Source organism: Nomascus leucogenys, chromosome 14 (genome assembly GCF_006542625.1).
Source record: "Nomascus leucogenys isolate Asia chromosome 14, Asia_NLE_v1, whole genome shotgun sequence".
In the NCBI taxonomy this organism is placed as follows: domain Eukaryota; kingdom Metazoa; phylum Chordata; class Mammalia; order Primates; family Hylobatidae; genus Nomascus; species Nomascus leucogenys.
Genome location: NC_044394.1, coordinates 47,006,860 through 47,015,385, shown reverse-complemented (window position 1 = coordinate 47,015,385; position 8,526 = coordinate 47,006,860).

Sequence of the window (8,526 nt, the reverse complement as noted above, 5' to 3'; positions counted from 1 at the left end):
GGGGAGGAATGACATTGGGAAAGTGCTTAAAAAGCAGTCTGGCCACATTTTTATAGAGCAGCTGTGCTACGCTGAGGGTCCACATCAGCCCCTGGTCTCCTTGGACACTCCAAAGACTGAAGGTTGAAGTGGCTAAGTTGCAAAAACAGCGAAGATGGTGGCCTGCTCCTCCATCAGGGAGCTCCAGCTCAGAAAAAATTGAAATCTCTGTCAGCAGGAGAACACCAGCAGGGGTGGTTGGAGGCCCCAGTTGGGAAGTCCCAAACAGTGAGGAGGAATGAATCAGGGACCTGCTTAAAGTAGTAGTCTGGCTATGCTTTTGTACAGCAGCTGTGCTGTGCTGGGGGGCTATATCTGCTCTAAGTTAGCTGGGATTCTTTAAAGCCCAAAGGCTGGAATGGCTAAGTTGCCAAAACATCAAATATGGCGGCCCACTGCCCCCTCGGGGCATTCCATCTCAGGGAGAATTCAAATCTCTGTCAGCCCGAGAATACCAGAGTGGGCAGCTAGAGGCCCTGGTTGAGAGGTCCTGCCCAGTGAGGAGGAATGGGATTGGGGACTTTCTTAAAGCAGCAGTCTGGCCATATTTTGGTAGAGTAGCACTGTGCTGTGCTGGTGGATCCCCCTGCCCCTGGTCCGCTGGGACTTTCCTAATCCCAAAGGCTGGAGCAGCTAAGTTGCCCAAACAGCAAAGATAGTGGCCTGCCCCTTCTCTCAGGAGCTTTGTCTCAGGGAGGCTCAACAGTGCTGCTGGTGGCTGGCTGGAATTCCAAGCCAGTGGCTCTTATCCTGTGAGGTGCTGTGGAAGTGGGGCCTGCAGGCTGTTGCTGCTCAGCTTCCTGAATTCAGCCTCTTCCCTAGGGATATGTATGAGGATCTAACCTCCCACTTTGCCAGAGTTGCAGCTACTTTTGCAGGAAAGCCCAGGTACCTAAGGCTCCCAGGTCTCCATGTGTCCCTGAGTGGCTGCTGTGCCAAGATTCCACGTAGCTCCATCAGACTGAAGGCCCTGGTAAAGTGGCTTCATGAGAAGATCTCCCGACCCAAGGATTGCAAAAATCCATGGAAAAAGCATGGGTTTCCAGGGTCACACATTCACTCACTGCTTCCCTGGGTGAGGGAGGTTCCCCTGGCTCTGTGGTACTCCCAGGTGGGCTGTCATTTTGCCTTTCTTTTCTTCATTCTCCTTGGGTCAAGTTGTTTCCTTGGTTAGTCCCAATGTGAGTACCTGGATGTTTCATTTGAAGGTGCAGTATTGACTCTCCCCTTGTGTTCCTCTCCGTGAGAGCCAAACACACTAGCTGCTTCAACTCAGCCACCTTGGCCAGCCCACTGCCTCCTCACTGCTATATTTTTACATATAACATTTACAACTCTATAAAGTACTTCATTATACTCATTTTACAGGCGAAAATATTTTAGACACACAAAGACTGAATAAGATCTAAGTCCTTTCCTTATAAGATACAAAATCTGGAATTGACAATGTACATAACTGCTACGTGTCTCAAACTTAAGATGTAATTAGGCATTTCTAAAGCTCCACACTTTTTAAATGTTTAAATATTTTGTTAGAGTTTTAAAGAATGATTTACTTAAAAAATATGATTATGGGTGTGTGTGGCCAAGACGACTGACTAGAAGCAGCTAAGGTGCATGGCTCTCATGGAGGGGAATGAAAGGGGCAAGTCAATACAGCACCTTCAACTGAAACAACCAGGTACTCGCATTACTCACATAATCAAGGAAACAACTCCAGCCAGCCACCAGCAACAGTGTTTTACCTACCTGAGACTGAGTTCCTAGGGGACAGGGCAGGCCACCATCTTTGTTGTTTGGGTAACTTAGCCATTCCAGCATGTTGGGCTTTTGAGAACCCAAACCAACTGTGGGCAGAAGGGATCCTCCACACAGCACAGCTGCTCTACCAAAATGTGGCCAGACTGCCTCTTTAAGTGGGTCCCCAATCCATTCCTCCTCACTGGGCGGGACCTCCCAATTGGGGCCTGCAGCTACTCCTGCAGGTGCTCTCAGGCTGACGGAGATTTGAATTCTCCCTAGGATGAGTTCCCTGGGGGAGAAGGGGGCCGCCATCTTTGCTGTTTGGGTGACTCAGCTATTCCAGTCTGTGGGCTTTGGAAAGTCCAAAGTGACTAGGGTGGAGGGGATCCCCAGAACAGCACAACTACTCTACCAAATGATGGCAAGATTAAGTAGATCCCCAATCCATTCCTCATTGGGTGAGACCTCCCAAGTGGGGCTTCCACCCCTTAGTTCTAGAGCTGACAGAGATTTACATTCTCCCTTGGACAGAGTTGTCAAGGTCCTGCCAATTAAGAAGGAATGGGTCAGGAACCTGCTAAAAGAATCTGCCTGACCAAGATTTTATAGAGTAGCTGTGTTGTGCTGGGAGATCCCTTCTGCCCCTGGTAGGTATGGATTCTACAAAGCCCTCAGGCTGGAGTGACTAAGTTGCACAAACAGCAAAGATGGCAGCTCATCTTTGGCCATCTCATCCCAAGAATTCAAATATCTTTGGGCCCAAGAACACCAGCAGGAGTGACCGGAGGTCCCAGTGGGGTGATCCCTCACCGGGCAGGACCTTGAGACCTCCATGCCAGGGATAATTCAAATCTCTGGCAGCTGAGGACACCGGGGGAGGGGGCGGGGTGGTGGCTGGGGACCCGAGTTCAAAGGACCTTCACTGGGCAGGAACTGGAGACCTCCATGCCAGGGAGAATTCAAATCTCTGTCAGCCCCAGAACACTGGCGGGGTGGTTGCAGGCCCTAGTTGGGAGGTCCTCACTGGGTGGGACCCTGAGACCTCCATGCCAGGGAGAATTCAAATCTCTGCCAGCCCCAGAACACTGGTGGGGGTGGCTGGAGACCCCAGTTGGGAGGTGCCTCACTGGGCAAGACCCCAAGACCTCCATGCCAGGGAGAACTCAAATCTCTGTCAGCCTGAGAACACCAGTGGGGGTGGCTGGAGACCCCAGCTAAAAGGACCCTCATTGGGTGGGACCTTGCAAATTACGTGCCAGGGAGAATTCAAATCTCTGTCAGCCTGAGAACACCAGTGGGGTTGGCTGGAGGGCCGGTTGGGAGGTCCCTCACTAGGCAGGACCTCAAGACCTCCATGCCACAGAGAATTCAAATCTCTGTCAGCCCCAGTACAGTGGCGGGGGTGGCTGCAGGCCCCCGTTGGGAGGTCCCTCATTGGGCAGGACCCCGATACCTCCATGCCAGGGAGAATTCAAATCTCTGTCAGCCTGAGAACATTGGTGGGGGTGGGAGAAGTTGGCTGGAGGCCTGAGTTGAAAGGACCCTCACTGGGCAGGAACTGGAGACCTCCATGCCAGGAAGAACTCAAACCTCTGTCAGCATGAGAACACAGGTGGGGGTGGCCAGAGGTCCCAGTTAGGAGAACCCTAACTGGGTGGGACCTCAAGAACTCCATGCCTGGGAGAATTCAAATCTCTGTCAGCCCCAGAACACTGGCAGGGGTGGCTGGAGGCCCCGGTTGGGAGGTTCCTCACTGGGCAAGACCCCGAGACCTCCATGCCAGGGAGAACTCAAATCTCTGTCAGCCTCAGAATACCAGTGGGATTGGCTGGAGACCCCAGCTGAAAGGACTCTCATTGGGAGGGACCTTGAGAACTACATGCCAGGGAGAATTCAGATCTCTGTCAGCCCGAGAACACCGGTGGGGGTGGCTGGAGGCCACGGTTGAGAGGTCCCTCACTGGGCAGGACCTCAAGACCTCCATGCCAGGGAGAATTCAAATCTGTCAGCCCCAAAACACTGGCAGGGGTGGCTGGAGGCCGAGGTCCTTCACTGGGCCAGACCCTGAGACTTCCATACCAGGGAGAATTCAAATCTGTCACCCTGAGAACAATGGTGGGGGTGCCTGGAGGCCCGATTGGGAGGTCACTCACTTGGCAGCACATCAAGACCTCCATGCCAGGGAGAATTCAAATCTCTGTCAGCCCCAGAACACTGGCGGGGGTGGCTGGAGGCCCCGGTTGGGAGGTCCCTCACTCAGCGGGACCCCAAGACTGCCATGCCAGGGAGAACTCAAACCTCTGTCAGCCCCAGAACACCAGTGGGGTTGGCTGGAGACCCCAGCTAAAAGGACCCTCATTGGGCAGGACCTCAAGAACTATGTGCCAGGGAGAATTCAAATCTCTGTCAGCCTGAGAACACCAGGGGCAGGTGACTGGAGGCCTGAGTTGAAAAGACCCACACTGGGCAGGAACTGGAGACCTCCATGTCAGGTAGAATTCAAATCTCTGTCAGCATGAGAATACAGGTGGGGGTGGCCAGAGGCCCCAGTTAGGAGAACCCTTACTGGGCGGGACTTCAAGAATCAATAACTGCATACCTGGGAGAATTCAAATCTCTGTCAGCCCCAGAACACTGGCGGGGGTGGCTGGAGGCCCCGGGTGGGAGATCCCTCACTGGGCAGGACCTAAAGACCTCCATGCTAGGGAGAACTCAAATCTCTGTCAGCCTGAGAACACCGGTGGGGGTGGCTGGAAGCCCGATTGGGAGGCCACTCACTTGGCAGGACCTAAAGACCTCCATGCCAGCGAGAATTCAAATCTCTGTCAGCCCCAGAACACTGGCAGGGGTGGCTGGAGGCCCCGGTTGGGAGGTTCCTCACTGGGCAAGACCCCGAGACCTCTATGCCAGGGAGAACTCAAATCTCTGTCAGCCTAAGAAAACCGGTGGGATTGGCTGGAGACCCCAGCTGAAAGGACTCTCATTGGGAGGGACCTTGAGAACTACATGCCAGGGAGAATTCAGATCTCTGTCAACCCGAGAACACCGGTGGGGGTGGCTGGAGGCCACGGTTGAGAGGTCCCTCACTGGGCAGGACCTCAAGACCTCCATGCCAGGGAGAATTCAAATCTGTCAGCCCCAAAACACTGGCAGGGGTGGCTGGAGGCCGAGGTCCTTCACTGGGCCAGACCCTGAGACTTCCATACCAGGGAGAATTCAAATCTGTCACCCTGAGAACAATGGTGGGGGTGCCTGGAGGCCCGATTGGGAGGTCACTCACTTGGCAGCACATCAAGACCTCCATGCCAGGGAGAATTCAAATCTCTGTCAGCCCCAGAACACTGGCGGGGGTGGCTGGAGGCCCCGGTTGGGAGGTCCCTCACTCAGCGGGACCCCAAGACTGCCATGCCAGGGAGAACTCAAATCTCTGTCAGCCCCAGAACACCAGTGGGGTTGGCTGGAGACCCCAGCTAAAAGGACCCTCATTGGGCAGGACCTCAAGAACTATGTGCCAGGGAGAATTCAAATCTCTGTCAGCCTGAGAACACCAGGGGCAGGTGACTGGAGGCCTGAGTTGAAAAGACCCACACTGGGCAGGAACTGGAGACCTCCATGTCAGGAAGAATTCAAATCTCTGTCAGCATGAGAATACAGGTGGGGGTGGCCAGAGGCCCCAGTTAGGAGAACCCTTACTGGGCGGGACTTCAAGAATCAATAACTGCATACCTGGGAGAATTCAAATCTCTGTCAGCCCCAGAACACTGGCGGGGGTGGCTGGAGGCCCCGGGTGGGAGATCCCTCACTGGGCAGGACCTAAAGACCTCCATGCAAGGGAGAAATCAAAACTCTGTCAGCCACAGAACACCAGTGGGAGTGGCTGGAAGCCCGATTGGGAGGCCACTCACTTGGCAGGACCTAAAGACCTCCATGCCAGCGAGAATTCAAATCTCTGTCAGCCCCAGAACACTGGCAGGGGTGGCTGGAGGCCCCGGTTGGGAGGTTCCTCACTGGGCAAGACCCCGAGACCTCTATGCCAGGGAGAACTCAAATCTCTGTCAGCCTAAGAATACCGGTGGGATTGGCTGGAGACCCCAGCTGAAAGGACTCTCATTGGGAGGGACCTTGAGAACTACATGCCAGGGAGAATTCAGATCTCTGTCAACCCGAGAACACCGGTGGGGGTGGCTGGAGGCCACGGTTGAGAGGTCCCTCACTGGGCAGGACCTCAAGACCTCCATGCCAGGGAGAATTCAAATCTGTCAGCCCCAAAACACTGGCAGGGGTGGCTGGAGGCCGAGGTCCTTCACTGGGCCAGACCCTCAGACCTCCATACCAGGGAGAATTCAAATCTCTCACCCCGAGAACAATGGTGGGGGTGCCTGGAGGCCCGATTGGGAGGTCACTCACTTGGCAGCACATCAAGACCTCCATGCCAGGGAGAATTCAAATCTCTGTCAGCCCCAGAACACTGGCGGGGGTGGCTGGAGGCCCCGGTTGGGAGGTCCCTCACTCGGCAGGACCCCGAGACCGCCATGCCAGGGAGAACTCAAACCTCTGTCAGCCCCAGAACACCAGTGGGATTGGCTGGAGACCCCAGCTAAAAGGACCCTCACTGGGCAGGACCTCAAGAACTATGTGCCAGGGAGAATTCAAATCTCTGTCAGCCTGAGAACACCAGGGGCAGGTGACTGGAGGCCTGAGTTGAAAAGACCCACACTGGGCAGGAACTGGAGACCTCCATGTCAGGAAGAATTCAAATCTCTGTCAGCATGAGAATACAGGTGGGGGTGGCCAGAGGCCCCAGTTAGGAGAACCCTTACTGGGCGGGACTTCAAGAATCAATAACTGCATACCTGGGAGAATTCAAATCTCTGTCAGCCCCAGAACACTGGCGGGGGTGGCTGGAGGCCCCAGGTGGGAGATCCCTCACTGGGCAGGACCTAAAGACCTCCATGCTAGGGAGAACTCAAATCTCTGTCAGCCTGAGAACACCGGTGGGGGTGGCTGGAAGCCCGATTGGGAGGCCACTCACTTGGCAGGACCTAAAGACCTCCATGCCAGCGAGAATTCAAATCTCTGTCAGCCCCAGAACACTGGCAGGGGTGGCTGGAGGCCCCGGTTGGGAGGTTCCTCACTGGGCAAGACCCCAAGACCTCCATGCCAGGGAGAACTCAAATCTCTGTCAGCCTGAGAACACTGGTGGGGGTGGCTGGAGGCCACGGTTGGGAGGTCCCTCACTGGGCCAGACCCTGAGACCTCCATGCCAGGGAGAACTCAAATCTCTGTCAGCCTGAGAATACCAGTGGTGGCTGGAGACCCCAGCTAAGGACCCTCATTGGGTAGGACCTTGAGAACTACGTGCCAGGGAGAATTCAGATCTCTGTCAGCCCAAGAACACCAGTGGGGGTGGCTGGAGGCCACGGTTGGGAGGTCCCTCACTGGGCCAGACCCTGAGACCTCCATGCCAGGGAGAATTCAAATCTCTGTCAGCCCCAGAACACTGGCAGGGGTGGCTGGAGGCCTCGGTTGGGAGGTCCCTCTCTTGGCAGGACCTCAAGACCTCCATGCCAGGGAGAATCCAAATCTGTCTTCCTGAGAACATGGCGGGGTTGGCATAGCAAGGTGCTCTACCAAAATGTGGCCACACTGGGTCTTTAAGAAGGTCTGTGATCCATTCCTCCTCACTGGGCGGGACCTCCCAACCAGGGCCTTCAGCCACCCCCACCAGTGTTCTCGGGCTGGCAGAGATTTGAGTTCTCCCTGGCATGGAGGTCTCGAGGTCCTGCCCAGTGAGGGACCTGCCAACTGGGGCCTCCAGCCACCCCCACCAGTGTTCTGGGGCTGACAGAGAATTGAATTCTCTTCGGGATGGAGGTCTTGAGGTTCCATTCAGTGAGGGACCTCCCAGTAGGGGCCTTGAGCCACTCGCGCCAGTGTTCTGGGGCTGACAGAGATTTGAATTCCCCCTGGTATGGAGGTCTCGGGGTCCTCCTCAGTGAGGGACCTCCCTACCGAGGCTTCCAGCCACCCTCACTGGTGTTCTGGGGCTGACAGAGATTTAAATTATTTTTGGGATGCGGTTCTTGGGGTCCCTTCCAGTGAGGGACCTCCTAACTGGGGCCTCCAGCCACCCCCGCCAGTGTTCTGGGGCTGACAGAGATTTGAATTATTTTTGGGATGCAGTTCTTGGGGTCCCTTCCAGTGAGGGACTTCCTAACTGGGGCCTCCAGCCACCCCCGCCAGTGTTCTGGGGCTGAGATTTGAATTATTTTTGGGATGCAGTTCTTGGGGTCCCTTCCAGTGAGGGACCTCCTAACTGGGGCCTCCAGCCACCCCCGCCAGTGTTCTGGGGCTGACAGAGAATTGAATTATTTTTGGGATGCAGTTCTTGGGGTCCCTTCCAGTGAGGGACCTCCTAACTGGGGCCTCCTTCCACCCCCGCCAGTGTTCTGGGGCTGACGGAGATTTGAATTCTCTCTGGCGTGGAGGTCTCAGAGTCTGGCCCAGTGAGGGACCTCCCAGCCGGGGACTCCAGCCACCCCCAGTGTTCTGGGGCTGACTGAGATTTGAGTTCTCCCTGGCATGGAGGCCTGGAGGTCCAGCCCAATGAGGGTCTTTTCAGGTGGGGCCTCCAGCCACCCACACCGGCGTTCTCAGGCTGACAGAGATTTGAATTCCTGGAATGAGTTCCCATACGCAGGAGCAAGGAGCCATCTTTGCTGTTTGTGCAACTTAGTCGTTACA